The sequence below is a fragment of the Mobula hypostoma genome, chromosome 6 (assembly GCF_963921235.1).
Source record: "Mobula hypostoma chromosome 6, sMobHyp1.1, whole genome shotgun sequence".
NCBI lineage: Eukaryota > Metazoa > Chordata > Chondrichthyes > Myliobatiformes > Myliobatidae > Mobula > Mobula hypostoma.
The window spans coordinates 163,104,111-163,120,232 of NC_086102.1; positions in this window are offsets into that span (position 1 = coordinate 163,104,111).

Here is a 16,122-nt window from a genome sequence, read left to right on the forward strand (position 1 = left end):
TTAATCATGAAACTGGATTGCTGTAAAACTCACCTACTTCGGTAAAATCCTTTAGGAAGGGAAGCTGCTATTCTGGCTGGTCGGTGATTCCAGGTCTACCAATCTGGATGACTCCTCACTACCTCAGTGATAACTCAGGATAGGCTGTGAATGGCAACTTAGCCAGCAGCATTCACGTCCTCTGAAAAGAAACAAAAACAAAAAATACACATTATCACATCTGCTGTAATATGCTGTCAGACTGAAATCTTGAAAGGAGTTTATATTATTAATACTTCTAAAATGATTAACTCCACAAGGGCACATTTCTTATCTGTAATGTGGCTGCGGGTTAGTCAGGTATCAATGAAAATACACACCCTCAGGAGGCAGAGTCACTTAGCACGTAAGGGGCAGACCTGAAGTGAAGAACCACAATTCCCTAACTATCGGCCAAGAGCAACGCAGATTATTATTGACCATGAGAGCACCTTGGAAGTACAGCCCTTATACTGTTCTGTCCTCAAGTGACATAGAGTTCCCATTGGTCCCTTTTGCCCACTTATTTCCCAGAAACAGTCTCTCCCATGGCCATCATAGTCATGGTCATAGTCATACTTTATTGATCCCGGGGGAAATTGGTTTTCGTTACAGTTGCACCATACATAATAAATAGTAATAGAACCATAAATAGTTAAATAGTAATATGTAAATTATGAAATAAGTCCAGGACCAGCCTATCGGCTCAGGGTGTCTGACCCTCCAAGGGAGGAGTTGTAAAGTTTGATGGCCACAGGCAGGAATGACTTCCTATGACGCTCTGTGTTGCATCTCGGTGGAATGAGTCTCTGGCTGAATGTACTCCTGTGCCCAACCAGTACATTATGTAGTGGATGGGAGACATTGACCAAGATGGCATGCAACTTAGACAGCATCCTCTTTTCAGACACCACCGTCAGAGAGTCCAGTTCCATCCCCACAACCTCACTGGCCTTACGAATGAGTTTGTTGATTCTGTTGGTGTCTCCCACCCTCAGCCTGCTGCCCCAGCACACAACAGCAAACATGATAGCACTGGCCACCACAGACTCGTAGAACATCCTCAGCATTGTCCGGCAGATGTTAAAGGACCTCAGTCTCCTCAGGAAATAGAGACGGCTCTGACCCTTCTTGTAGACAGCCTCAGTGTTCTTTGACCAGTCCAGTTTATTGTCAATTCGTATCCCCAGGTATTTGTAATCCTCCACCCTATCCTTAATAGACCACACCCACTCCCCACCCCACCCCACTTCCCTTATTCTCTTGCCATTCACATACTATAGCCAACTACCTATCAGAATATCTTTAAGTCATGTGAGGAAATCAGAGTGCCTTGGGAGGAACCCACATGGATCACTGAGAACGCATGAAAACTACACAAACTGCAGCCAAGCTCAGGGTCCAACCTGCAGTGGGAGAGCGAAGTAGAAGCTGTAACTGCCGTACCACACTCACACCCAACAACAACCAGCTTTAGACAATTTCTCACCTCAGTGAATGCTGGATCTTTGTGGGAGAGATGTCTACAAGGTCAACACCATTGCTTCTGGCCTGTCAGTCACTGTGATATTGCAATCAGCAGTTTTGTGAAGCTGCTTACATCCACTCCTGGATAACTTACAATAGACTTATCCTACGCTGTCAATATGGGTTTGTCATGTAGGAGGGAACCAGAGCATCCAACGGAAACCCACACAGTTACAGGGAGAGCATGCAAACTCCACATAGACAGCACTTGATGTTAAGATTGAACTCAAGTCCCTAGAGCTGTGAGACAACAGCACAGGTCCTTGCATGAAAACAGTAGCCATCAGAAAATTAGAATTCATCATGAAGGTATCACACACTCAGTGTACTTTCTGTATGGACATAGGGAATTGACTTTACTGCAAAGCAGATAGGAAATGAGCAAGCTCAGGAAATCAGAAATGTCTGACATTTACAGGCATGATTCACACCAGTATGAATACTTAATAGCAAAAGGAATTCACATGTTCCACATAATTAAGTACCCTATAAAATAGTTTATATCAGCATAAAGTCAAATGTTTCCGCATAAAGTCATTAACAAAGTTTTTTTGCTGGTAGAGAAATCAAAGGCAAGACTTTCTTAAAAGTTGTTCTGATACTTCAGTGGGATAATAGGGAGAGAAAATCTCTGCACCTCTTACCATGTGATAACACAGTGATTTCAATTATTGTTGCTGTTTACGCCTGCTGTCATTATATTCTTCCATAATCCCGGCTTTCTTCAAAGTAATGCAAAATTTTTCTCATTTTTCCATTTTTTGGTCATTTTTATACTTCTTCAAACCTAATTTGTTAAATGTACTACAAGTGTTTCACATAGAAAAAACAAGAGTTTGGGGTTTTTGATTTGTTTTTCCCTTTTGAAGTAGAACTCTTAGTTTTGCCAATGCTACATGTGCAGGGTATCTAGTTCTTTTATACAATTCTTTTGAGGCAATTTTTGTGACTGTGATCAAAGTCACCAGAGAGACACTGAAGCTGGTGATTTAGAAATCTTTATTTGTCACAACAAGCAAGCATCATTCCGGAGACACTCTTGGTAGAGGCCCAAAGGTATCATACATTTTTATAAGTTTAAGATCAAAGATAACAGTAAGTGATTCAATACCATTTCAATAGTTACAATGACATTGTTTACTTCAATACTTTGGGTTGATAAACGGTTTCTTTGAGACACATAGTGGAAGCATATTGTAATTGATAAAGACACATCTGAAGGTCCAAACACCTTTGGGAGAAACTAATTAACACAGAGATTCTAAAAGCTTTTGACAACAGACACCCAAAATTAATGTTGTCAGGACCATTTCTAAGTACATAAATATCACAAGTACACAAAATCAATTACTTCCCTGTACCTGTGACCATGTTTGATATGCCTAGTGCAAACATTCACCTGGTCTGCCACCTTAATCTCAAATCACAATGGTGCAAATAACTTAGCTATTTTGCTGGTTTGATGCAAGCCAATTAACACAACCCCATTGTTTTAACATTTGACTGTTGCATATGCAATCTCTTAGTCTGTGGACCAATTTGACTTCAATTTAACGCTTGCAATTTACAATAAGATTTGAAGGATAATTGCAAGCTTCCTGACCTTACTTACATTTACAATTAGAACTGAAGCATGGTTATTGTTTGAATTAATATCCATTATATTCATATAATTAGACTATAGACCTTAAGACATGGGAGCAGAATTAGGCTATTCAACCCATCGAGTCTGCTCCACCATTCCTTCGTGGCTGATCCCAGATCCCCCTCAACCCCATACTCCTGCCTTCTTCCTTTGATGTCCTGACCAACCAGGAAACTACCAACTTCCACCTTAAATATATCTATGGACTTGGCCTCCACCATAGTCTGTAGCAGAGCATTCCACAAATTCACTATTCTCCGGCTAAAAAAAGTTCCTCCTTACCTCTGTTCTATAAAGTTGCACCTCAATTTTGAGGCTGTGCCTTTTAGTTCTAGATAACCCCACCATAGGAAACATACTCTCCACATATACCCTATCTAGTCCATTCAACATTCGGTGGATTTCAATGAGATCTCACTGCATTCTTTTAAATTCCAGTGAGTATAGGCCAAAAGCTGCCAAACGTTCCTCATATGTTAACCCCTTCATTCTCAGAATCATCATCGTGAACCTCCTCTGGATTCTCTCCAATGACAACACATCGTTTCTGAGATATGGGGCCCAAAACTGTTGACGATACTCGAAGTGCAGCCTGACTAGTGTCTTATAAAGCCTCAGCATTATCTACTCACTTTTATATTCTATTCCCCTTGAAATAAATGCCAACATTGTATTTGCCTTCTTTGCCAAAGACTCAACCTGTAAATTAACCTTCTGGGAGTCTTGCTCGAGGTCTCCTAAGTCCCCTCTGCACCTCTGATATTTGAACCTTCTCCCCATTTAGGCAATAGTCAACACTATTGTTCCCTTTACCAAAACACATTTTCATACATTTCCCAACAATTGCAGAAATCCCCCTAACATTTCAGATCCCTTCCCTAATTTCTAATCTATGTGTACTTACATCTACACTCTAACATCCCAACTTGGCTATAGACAAGACTGCACAGAGATGGCAATAAAACCTTCAGAGACCAGGGCGTGGCTGTTGGATTGTTCTTGTCCTTACTCCTTGTATCCCGTCCTCTGCCTTGTCCTGCCGGTAACTCTCGCCTCGCCTGAAGTTCTCATCTCGCCTTGCTTTGCCAGAAGCCTTGCCTTGTCTTGCTGTGTTGTCCTGGAACCCCCGTACCTAGTTCCCTTCCTGTCCCTTGCCTCCGCCAGGTAAGTCAGGCTGTCTTGCCATTACCCTGCAGCTGGTTCTGTCCCTTCCTGTCCCTTGCCTCCGTTGGGTAAGCCCGGCCGTCTTGCCGTTACCTGTGGTTGGTTCTGTCCCTTCCTGTCCCTTGCCTCCGTCGGGTAAGACAGGCTGTCTTGCCATTACCTGTGGTTGGTTCTGTCCCTTCCTGTCCCTTGCCTCTGTCAGGTAAGCCAGGCCATCTTGCCGTTACCTGCGGTTGGTTCTGTCCCTTCTGTCCCATGCCTCCGTCGGGTGGTGATCCGCGCCCTGTCCAGGAGTACCGTGCCTTGCCCAGGTGAACTGCGCCCTGCCCAGGAGGAGCCTGCCTAGCCTCAAGCCTGAAGACTCCAGCCTCCTACCTAGCCTCAAGCCTGAAGACTCCAGCCTCCTGCCTAGCCTCAAGCCTCCTGCCAAGCCTCGCCTCAAGTCTCTAGCCTCTAGCTCAAGCCTGAAGACCCCAGCCTCCTGCCTCCTGCCAAGCCTCGCCTCTAGCCTCAAGCCTGAAGACTCCAGCCTCATCCTGCCTGCCAGCCAAGCCTCGTCCTTGCCTAGTTCTGGGGTCCGAGCCAGAGGAAAGACCCAGGTACTGGGTCCTTGTCCAGTCTCTGGCTCGGAGTCCAAGCCCGGGCTCCTAGCTCTCTTGTCCAGTCCTGTTCCAGGTTCCTGGTTTTCCTGTCCATGTCCTTGCCATCGCCCTGTATCCTAGTCCTGTCCCTAGTACTTCAGTGTCTGTGTCTTGCACTTGGGTCCGTTCCCAGCCACCGCCTTATGACAGTCAGGACTATCACTGAGTACACAAATAGCACAAGTACATAAAAACTATTGATTGCCTATACCTGTAACCATGTTTGGTATGCAAGGTGACAACATCCATCTGCTCTGCCAGCTTAAACCCAAGTCACAATGGTGCAAATAACTTAGCAATGTCGCCTGGGTTGATACAAGCCAATTCACACATCACTATTTTCTTAATGTTTGGCTCTTGCATATGCAACCTCTTTGTCTGTGGAGCAGCCTTTGCTTTTAATTTCAATTTACTGTTTGCAATATTTACAATAAGAACTGAAGGCTAATTGCAAGCTTCCTGAACTTATTTACATTTACAATAAGAACTGAAGGTTAGTACATGTTTGAATTAATATCTGCTATATTTACGTAACCCCAGAAAACTCCCTAACAGCTAAAACTATAGCTTAATATTGTAAACTAGCCTCAGTTCTGCAATACAGGTTCAAAATATTTGTTTCTTTTCCCTTTCTCCTAGTTCTGCCATGTCACGGTGTAAATTATGATAACACATAATCAGCAGTAATGGGAAGATTAAAGGAGGTGGAAGTTATGTTCATCACATTCTAATGCTGAATTCTGAATACCAACTAATTCCCTAGGTCACTAAAATAAAAGTTTATGTTAATTCTTAATATTTTAACTTTGCAATATTTTATATTAAATTAAAATTCAACTAAAGACAAGGCCATTAAAATTATGAAGAGATTGTGAACTTTGCTCTTATGGACTATTTATTGTTTGAAAAGGAAGTTTTTGTGAATGTGCTCCATAAAATTATGACAATACAATATAACAGGGCACAGGATATTCATAGGCTATCAGTCATTCATTCTAGTTGGTTAAAATGTGTCATTGTCAGGGGAAACAATGCAAATTTTGCAACACTAAATCAACACAAGGTATGACAGACTCAACCTTCAAAAGTGGAAACGCTCTGATTATCTCACCAAATCTTCACATCAATTTGGAGCAGAGTAATGAAATTGATTTAACCCTCTCCACTCCAATCTATAGGACCATTTCTTCAATAAGTTTAGACAAAGAAGAGAATTAGAAGATTTTGCAATATTTCCTTAAATTCTAAATCTGTGATCAAAAGTTTAACTGCCACCCAGAACAATGTAGTTAATGAATACAGCATGCTGTTGTCATATTATTACTGTAGTTAGTTCTGGCCAAGGGCACCCAGTTAAATACAATGATAGTGAAGAAAATTTGACCATAACACCTGTCAAATGAAGGTACATTGCTATGGCCTAAATAGTGGAAGGAGGGGAGGACTCCAAGCCAGACTAAAACACTGGGGAATTAAAATTCCTTTACCCAGCATCTTTTTAGCTGTGTAGAAGAAGACTGGTGACCTAGTGACCTAGTAAACTACAGTTGCTGGAGAACAAGACTGAGGGCCTAAGGACAAGATTGCTGTAATGGAGAGAAATAAGGAATTGTTGTGTTCTATGTTTCATGGTGACATGGCTGACTCCGGACATGCCAGCCATGTTGGTAAGACTCAAGGGATTCTTGATACACAGGATGGTTGGGCCTGCTGATTCAGAAAAGGCAATGGATGGGCATTTGTGTTTCAGGATAGACTCTCTGAGGTGCTCGAACGCAGCAATTTGTTTGCACTCTTGTTCCCCCGACCTAGAACATTTGATGATTAAGTGCCAAATGTTCCATTTACCAAGAAAGTTCTCCTCTGTGATCCTGACTGCAGTTTACATACTGCCAAAAACAGACGTTACGCAAACATTTAATGTATGGAGTGCCGCAATTAGCAAATGAGAGACATCCTATCCCAACATCTTTCAAATCATTGTCAGGGAATTCACTCTTGGTTTTTTAAAGAAATCTCCACTCAATTACCATCAACATATCACCTGTAGCATTGGAACCCAAGTGTGGAGCGAAGACAGACTCCGATGTAGAGATGGTGAGAAGAGTTTATTCATAATAATTCCAAAAGAACATCGGAGACTCAGCCGAGTGACACCGTGAGAAGTAATATTCTCAAAACTAGGACCCCATGATTACCACTGATCAGGCACCCGCTTTAAATAATACAATAACACAGAATCTCCGAGCCTATCAACTTAACGAGCATAAATAGAAAGCACCAAGAGACCATATTACAAAGAGCAAATCGCTCGAGAAAAACACAAGGAACTCTAAACAATTAACAACTCTTGATAAACAACAACTAACCATTAAACGTGCTCTGAACACCTCAAAGCCCAATTCTCTCCAGTGCCCTGCAAAGGCCCGAAGAGCTCATTACTGTAGCTCCCTCCCTGTGCCCAGCACCTGACTGCCAGGGAGACCTAAAACTTCAAGATCAAGGGAGGTCTGGGGACCTCAAGAGGGAAGCATGGGAAACTTAGAAGGGAGGCCTAAAGAATCTCAAGATGGAGCCCTGGGAAATCTCCAGAGAGGTAGGGGAACCTTGAGAAGCAGGGAGACTTAGGAACCTCTCACAACAGAGAGACTTAGAAACCCTGAGAAACTGAGAGACTGGGGAATCCTGACAGACTTGCAGTCTTGAGAACCTCGAGCAGGCCTGAGAACCTCGAGTGGGGCCTAGGAACATCGAGAGGGACCTTAAGAGGCAGGGAAACTTGGGGACCTCAAGAAGCAGAGAGACTTGGAAATCTTGAGAGACTAAGAGACCAGGGAACCTCGAGGGGGACTTCAAGCAAAATCAGAGATCCTTGAGAGGGGCCCCAAGAGGGAAGCCTGGGAGTCCTTAAGTCAGACTTGGGAGTCCTTGAGATGGAAAGAACATTGAAAAGACCTTGTAAACCTGGAGAGACCTGGAGGGATATGGGAGACTTGGAGAACATTGATGACCTTGAAAACCTTGAGCACCCTGAGCACCTTGAATGCTTAGACAGGGACACTTAGACACAGAAAAGACCTTGAGAGCCAGAAAAAAGCCTTTAGATCTGGAAAAAGCCTTGAGGCCTGGAAACCTGAATTCTTGAAAACACAAAACTCAAAACCTAGGTGGAAGGATCATGCTCACAGTGTTTTACTTGTCACTATTTTCCTTGAAGCAATTAGGATACAGAAGACTGTACTCTCAATTTTACAGATTAAGACAGACAAAGAGGCTGTCATCGCTGAGCTAGCGGCTCTCTAGAGATGTGTTTCATTTGTGACATGAAGGTTCAATTTTCACAGTCTGTACCAGGACTTCCACCAAGAGTTTAAATTTAAGGTAGCTTACTCTTGATATTGTTACTTTACATGTGTTTGCATACTCGAGCTAGGGATTAGCTTTTGAACAGGGCTCTTCAGGGTTACCAACTCAAATTATTGTTTCAGAAGACACTTGTACACTGGAACGTTTGCTACCATTAACATCACACATTAGAACAGCCAGACGGAAATTATGGATTGCAAAATGTTACTCCATGCCACTGCAGTTGGTGGTATGTAGGCTTATTTCAATTATTCCCAACTGTGTCCTTCTGAACATTGATTTGACATTAACAAAGGCATACCATTACTTGCAAGGGACAACACCAGGAAAGGACAAGTTCTTCCAAAATTTACACTATTGACTTGAATGCTGATTTGTTGAATTAAGCAGCCTTTATTGATAAGCTTGCTTGAAGTGCTCAATCATTATGCAGGCCTAAGTCACAGGGCCCTGAAGCCAGGAACCCTTGCACTTATGACATGAAAGCTGGGAACGAAGACCAGAGAAACTCAGAATGTAGATGAGAGAATTTGGGATTTTAGACTCAGACGTGCATTTGAGAAACTTAGATTAGAGACACTCAGAACATAAATTTGAGAAGCTCAGACCTGAGAATACAGTAGATAGCATTCTCATCTAAAGCCAACCGATGTCAAAACACTGACGTTCAACTTCCACTGAGTCCATTACTTGGTGGGGTCCTTCTGTCATTAAGTGTGCTGGCAATATTGGAACCCAAGTGCGAAGGAGTAACAGACTCCTATGTAGAAACGGCAATGAGCGACACCACACAAAGTAACACTTCCAATGCTAAGATCTCGCAATTAGTGCTAATTGGGCTTCCACTTAAATAATACAAGTAACATGGAATCTGCAAGCCTAACAAAATAAACTTAACAAGCTTAAGAGGAAAGCACCAGGAGACCGCATTACAAAGAGCTAATTGCTCGAGAAAATCACAAGGAACTCTAAACGATTTAAAAACAATGAACACTACCTTGATCTTCCAATGATGACTGGTTCATGTACCTCATGTTTCATACTCCTAAAGTCAATAATCAGCTCAGTGGTCTTGCTGACATTGAGTGAGAGGTTATTGTGGTAACATTTGGACAGATTTTCAATTCCCCTTCTATATGATGATTTGTCACCACATTTGATTTGACCAATGGCTATGGAGGCATTAATAATGATCTTTTAAGAATCACTAGATTCTGGAAAGGTTCCAAAAGACCGGAAAATTGCAAATGTCAATCTGCTCTTCAAGAAAAGAGAGAGGCAGATCTCCCTCCCGGCACTTATCCTTGTAAGCGGAACAAGTGCTACACATGCCCTTACATTTCCTCCCTCACCACCATTCAGGGCCCCAGACAGTCCTTCCAGGTGAGGCGACATTTCACCTGTGAGTCGGCTGGGGTGATATACTGCATTCGGTGCTCCTGATGCGAGACCTGACGCAGGCTGGGAGACCGTTTCGCTGAACACCTACGCTCTGTCTGCCAGAGAAAGCAGGATTTCCCAGAGGCCACACAATTTAATTCCACATCCCATTCCCATTCTGATATGTCTATCCATAGCCTCCTCTACTGTCAAGCTCAGGTTGGAGGAAAAACACCTTATATAGCCAGGATAATCAAGGACACGACCCAACCAGCCAACACACTTTTCATCCCTCTTCCCTCCGGGAGAAGGCTCAGGAGCTTGAAGACTCGTACGGCCAGATTTGGGAACAGCTTCTTTCCAACTGTGATAAGACTGCTGAACGGATCCTGACCCGGTTCTAGGCCGTACCCTCCAAATATCCAGACCTGCCTCTCAGTTTTTTTGCACTACCTTACTTTGCATTTTTCTATTTTCTATTCATGATTTATAATTTAAATGTTTATATCTACTAGTTTTTACTATTTTAAATATTTTTAATATTTAATATTTGTAATCCAGGGAGCAGGAAGCGTAGAATCAAATATTGCTGTGATGATTGTACGTTCTAGTATCAATTGTTTGGCGACAATAAAGTATAAAGTATAAAGTACCATTAGTATATCCCGTCTGGGTAGCCTCCAACCTGATGGCATGAACATTGACTTCTCTAACTTCCGTTACTGCCCCACCTCTCCTTCATACCCCATCCCTTATTTATCTATTTATTTATTTATTTATTATTAGTAGTAATTTTTTTTTTCTCTCTCGCTCTCTCCTTTTTCTCCCTCTGTCCCTCTCACTATACTCCTTGCCCATCCTCTGGGCTTCCCCCTCCCCCTTTCTTTCTCCCGAGGCCTCCTGTCCCCTGATCCTCTCCCTTCTCCAGCCTCATGTCCCTTTTGCCAATCAACTGTCCAGCTCTTGGCTTCATCCCTCCCCCTCCTGTCTTCTCCTATCACTTTGGATCTCCCCCTCCCCCTCCCACTTTCAAATCTCTTCTTTCAGTTAGTCCTGACGAAGGGCCTCGGCCCGAAACGTAGACTGTACCTCTTCCTAGAGATGCCGCCTGGCCTGCTGCGTTCACCAGCACTTTTTGTATGTGTTAGTTGAAACTATAGGCTAGTTAGTCTGACCTCAGGAGTTGGAAAGATTTTGGAGTCAATTATTAGGGATGAGGTCTCAGGGTACTTGGAGGCACATGATAAAATAGACCATAGTCAGCATGACATTCTCAAGGGAAAATCTTGCCTTACAAATCTATTGAAATTCCTTGAAGAAATAACAAGCAGGATAGACAAAGGAGAATCAGTTAATGTTGTTTACTTGGATTTTCAGAAGGCTTTTGACAAGATGCCATACATGTGGCTACTTAACAAGCTATGAGCCTATGGTATTACAGGAAAGATTCTAGAATAGATAAAGGAGTGACTGATTGGTAGGAGGCAAAGAGTGGGGAAAAAGGGGAGCCTTTCACAGGGTTCTATGTTGGGACCAATTCTTTTTACGGTATATATCAATGATATGGATGATGGAATTGATGGCTCTATTGCAAAGTTTGCAGATGATATAAAGATAGGTGGAGGGGCAGATAATTTTGAGTAAAGGACTTACACAAATTAGGAGAACAGGCAAAGAAGTGGCAGATGGAATGCAGTTTCGGGAAGTGTATGGTCATGCACTTTGGTAGAAGTAATGAAAGGGCTGATCATTTTCTAAAGGAGAGAAAATACAAAAAATACTGAGATTCAAAGGGTCTTGGGAATCCTTGTGCAGAATTCTCTAAAGGTTAATTTGCAGGTTGAGTCTGTGGTGAAGAAGGCAAAAATGATGTAAGCATTCATTTCAAGAGGACTAGAATATAAAAGCAAAGTTGTAATGTTGAAACTTTATAAAGAACTGATGAGGCCTCAGTTGGAGTATTGTGAGCAGCTTTGGGCCCCTTATCTCAGAAAGGATTTGCTGAAACTGGAGAGGGTTCAATGGAGATTCACGAAAATGATTCCGGATTGAATGGCTTGTCACATGAAGAGTGTTCAATGGCTCTGGGCCTGTATTCACTAGAATTCGGAAGAATGAGGGGTGACCTCATTGAAACCTATTGAATGGCAGAAGGCCTTGATAGAGTGGATGTGGAGAGGATGTTTCCTGTGATCGGAGAGTCTTAGACCAGCGGACAGAGCCTCAGAATACAGGGGTGTCCTTTTGGAATGGAGATGAGGACTAATTTCTTTAGCCAGAGAGTGGTGAATCTGTGGAATTCTTTGCCACAGGCAGCTGTGGAAGCCAAGTCTTAATGTACGTATACTTAAGGCAGAGGTTGATAGGTTCTTGTTTGGCCAAGGCATGAAGTAATACAGGGAGAAGGCAGGAGACTGGGACTGAGAGGAAAGTTGGAGTAGACATGATGAAATGGTGGAGCAGACTCAATGGGCCGAATGGTCAAATTCCGCTCCGATATCTTATGGTCTTATATATATGTACTTTGATAGTAAAGTTATTTTGAACTTTGAACTTCGTACTTTGAAATTTGAACGTTTGACTTTGGGTGTTAGTTAAGTTCTGCCAGTGATCGATCTGGAAGTATCATCCAGACTATCTGGGGAGCTGACAGATCCATGTCAGTAAAAGGGATGGGCTGAAGGAGTCTGATTTCTGCCTGGGAGATTTTGCAAGGCCAACTGTGGCTGGAATTTCCTGTTGGAGCTAAAAGGGCCACTCTCTTCACCTTGGTCCCATAGAATTAAAATCTTAACATTTCCTGGACTTTTTTTTTGAGAAGCTGCCAGCTGTCCCTTTAGGGACTCCTCATTATACTATTTAATGCCTGGTAACATCTGAGGGGAGTCTCTTCAACACTCAATTTCATCCGAGGTTTACAGAAAAACTAATTATGCCATAAAAACGCATGGAAGAACCAGAAAATGCCAGCCACCTCTCTGTGCTGATCATTTATTTTAAACAATGCTCAAAGAATTTCAATTAGAAAGTTCTAAAACTAATTTTATTTCCCACTGCTTCTGAAAAGCCGGTTGCAACATCAAGAGTACCTATCCCTGCTGCTTTACTTGTGTTATAACCATAATGCTTCAAATTTAAGAGCCAGACTATCGTTCTTGTTATTGGAGCAATTGTTGCAGCTGCTACTTCTCCACATTCCCAGTGCCTCTCTCCTCCCTCCCTCTGCCTCTGTCTTCCCTCATTTCTCTTCTCTTACCTCGCTGGCATTTTCCCATGTAATTGTCACCAAGTTCAGGACCCCTGAGAGTGCATATGCATTTGGAAGATGCAGGGTTAATGGCCAAGCTTCACTGGTGATATTCTGACCCCATTCCCACATCAGACTCCTCATTGAATTGAGCAATGAAAGTGGAATTAGAATTAGAACTGGAAATTGAATCGATTTATTCCTGTCACATGTACCGAGACAGAATGAAAAGCTTGTCTTACATACTGCTCATACAGTCCAAATCATTACACAATGCATTAATGTTGAACAAGGAAAAGCAATTACAATGCAGAATAAAGTGGAGCAGTTACGGAGAAAGTGTAGGTAGCCAACAAAGTACAAGATCATAATGATATAGCTTGAGAAGCCAAGCTTATTGTGCCAGGAAACCATTTAATAGTCTTATAACAGCAGGGCAGAAGTTGTCCTTGAGACTGGTGTTACTCATCCTTTGGCAAGTACCTCAGAAAAATGGCCTATGAGTCTTAATGCCAGGTTAGAGCAAGCACAAAATCAATGTATCCAAACACTTGAACTGAAGGAACAGCTACGTGTGAAAAGATACATTTAAAGTAATTCACTTCCTTTAGAAACAGTTTAATTAAATGATACAGATTAAGAGAAATAATTTCTTTTTGGTTCAAGTTGCTTTTTAACTTTTAGTGACCTTGTATTTATTTGTTTGGTTTTTGATTATTCTCAAGTCAGAGATATTCCTAGTTGCTGAAAGGCCTGACTGCACATTAAACCAGGAGACAATGCTGTTGCTAATCTCTGGGTCATTTTATGGGCAGGCCTTATTCCAAATCAGCTATCATTCATTTTATTAGCCTTTTCATCACAAAGGGCTTTGCCACTGGACTTCTGGATGCCAATGCCCAGCAAGTTCAAGCAGTTGGGTGTCAATTAGTTATTGAGATCTTGAGTTCTTTGTACCAAAGAAAATTGTAGGTCAACTTTATGTCAATTTTATGTAGGCCCATTATGGGTCAACAGATCCACAAAAAATAGCAGCAGTTATTGTCTTCATTAATCCCATTGCCTTGAGTCCTCAATTATTTAACTAGTCATCATAACTAAATTGGTGAACAAGTTATTATTTGTGCTTTTAAAATCTTGTGTTAGTTTTAGAGTTTGTTTTGAAGGACTAGTAAATTGTTTGTTTGTGGCATACATACATATAATCATTTACTATGAATTCTTATTGATCTTGCATAAGTGATTAGGTGCACTGAGAATTGTAAGTAATTCTCTTAGACCCAAAAGGCTGATTTCTTTATTAGATACTCCTCTAGGTTATTTACAGTTCAGAAGTTGAAACATAAGAAATTCAGAGAGAAAAAAATGTGGAAGTCTGGGTGTGAAATAGTTAAGATATAATTTTGGTATTGTATGTCAGTTAAGCAGCATATTCTGTTCTTCCAAATATCGCAAGTTAATTATGAAGAATATTCACATATCTGTCCAAGCATGAAAGTAGATAATAAAACATAAAGTCCATTTTTTACTGTCACTCCTTTCTATTTCATGAATTAAATGCCAGGTGAATTCATACATCTCTGCTTTCAATAACTGCTCTTTTTTCTGTCACGCAAAGCATTTGCTGGGTCCAGTGAAGGGAACAATCTTTCATTTCATTTCCTACTTTATCTGCTTATAGAAATATAACCTGTTTACTTTCTAGTACAGAGCTTCTGAACAATGAAATATCCTTCTTAATTTCTGACATTAGTTTGGATAAACTTCTTGAAGGCGGCTACAGGATGCTCCATTTAATTTTACTACCAAACTGTATTTTTGCAATTAATGTGAAATTACTGCATGGAGCAGAATCTTCTACATCTTATGTGGAGCACAGCCACCAAAAAAGACCACCGAATTGTAGCTTTAATCAGTATATCACAAGTTTCTCCTGTATATTATGTTGCTACATAATCACCACGTATTGACTGTCGCTATGGCATTATGAATGACAGTTCCAAATAACATATTTAAATAACATTACATCATTTCTTTGTTGAAATGTTATAACAAGCAACAAAGTAACATAGTCCATCAACATGACCCAAAACCCTTGGACCAAAATGTTGATAGTTTATTCCACTTGCATAGATGTTGCCTGACTTGCTGAGTTCCTCCAGCATTTTGTGCATGTTGTTCAAGGTTGCCAGAATATCGTGTCTAATATGGTCCTTCACATTACATTTTTGACTCCAGCAGCTCTAATTAGAAACCTCATATAGCATAACAATAGGTTATATTTAATGTAGAATGCATCTTTAATGTACAGTACTATGCAAAAGTCTGGCACTTTTTTGTACTCAAGTAACTTTTTGTATTGCTCAGTACTGCTGCAAAAAAAAATTCATGACATACAGTATGTGAGAGATGATAAACCTGATTCTGATATGGGTCCCTATTGTGGACTGAGAGTGGGAAGGGGGCGGGGAGAAAGAAATGATGGTTGTGTAAAGGGGAAGGAAGAGGGGAGGGAGCAGGAAGCCCCGGAGAGACATTCTGTAATGATCAATAAACCAATTATTTGGAATCAAATGACCTTGTCTGCTGTCTCAGAGTTGGGCATGTCTGTACCCATGCCACCCCCACCCTGGCACTCCTCTGCCACCCCTCCCACACTCCTCCTGCGGTGCTCCACCCTTGCCATTCCCAACATCCTTTGCTCCCACCAGATTTACAAACTCGCTCTCGCCCAGTACTGTGTAAAGGTCTTAGGCACCCTAGCTATGTATATGTGCCTAAATCTTTGCACAGAACCGTAGAAGAATGTCCCAAGATGATTCTCTGATATGTTAAAAAGAAATGGGATTATCAAATCATACATTTGCCCTGCTACTGTTCGGTTGTATGAAGATAATAAATGGTGTTGGCTGTAATGTTCAACTCTGTTTTATTACCCTTTCTTCTGATGACTGAACTTTCTTCCACAGGGAGATTGTGATTGCATCTACCGATGCTTTTCCCAAAATGCACTGTTCACACTTTAAATGTACACAGTATTTGTGATGGCACTGAAAACAAAGTGTCCCAGATCAGAGGAAGTTTCAGCATGCCTCTTGACTGTTCCCAATGTACGTTTCATTAGCGGATGCTCC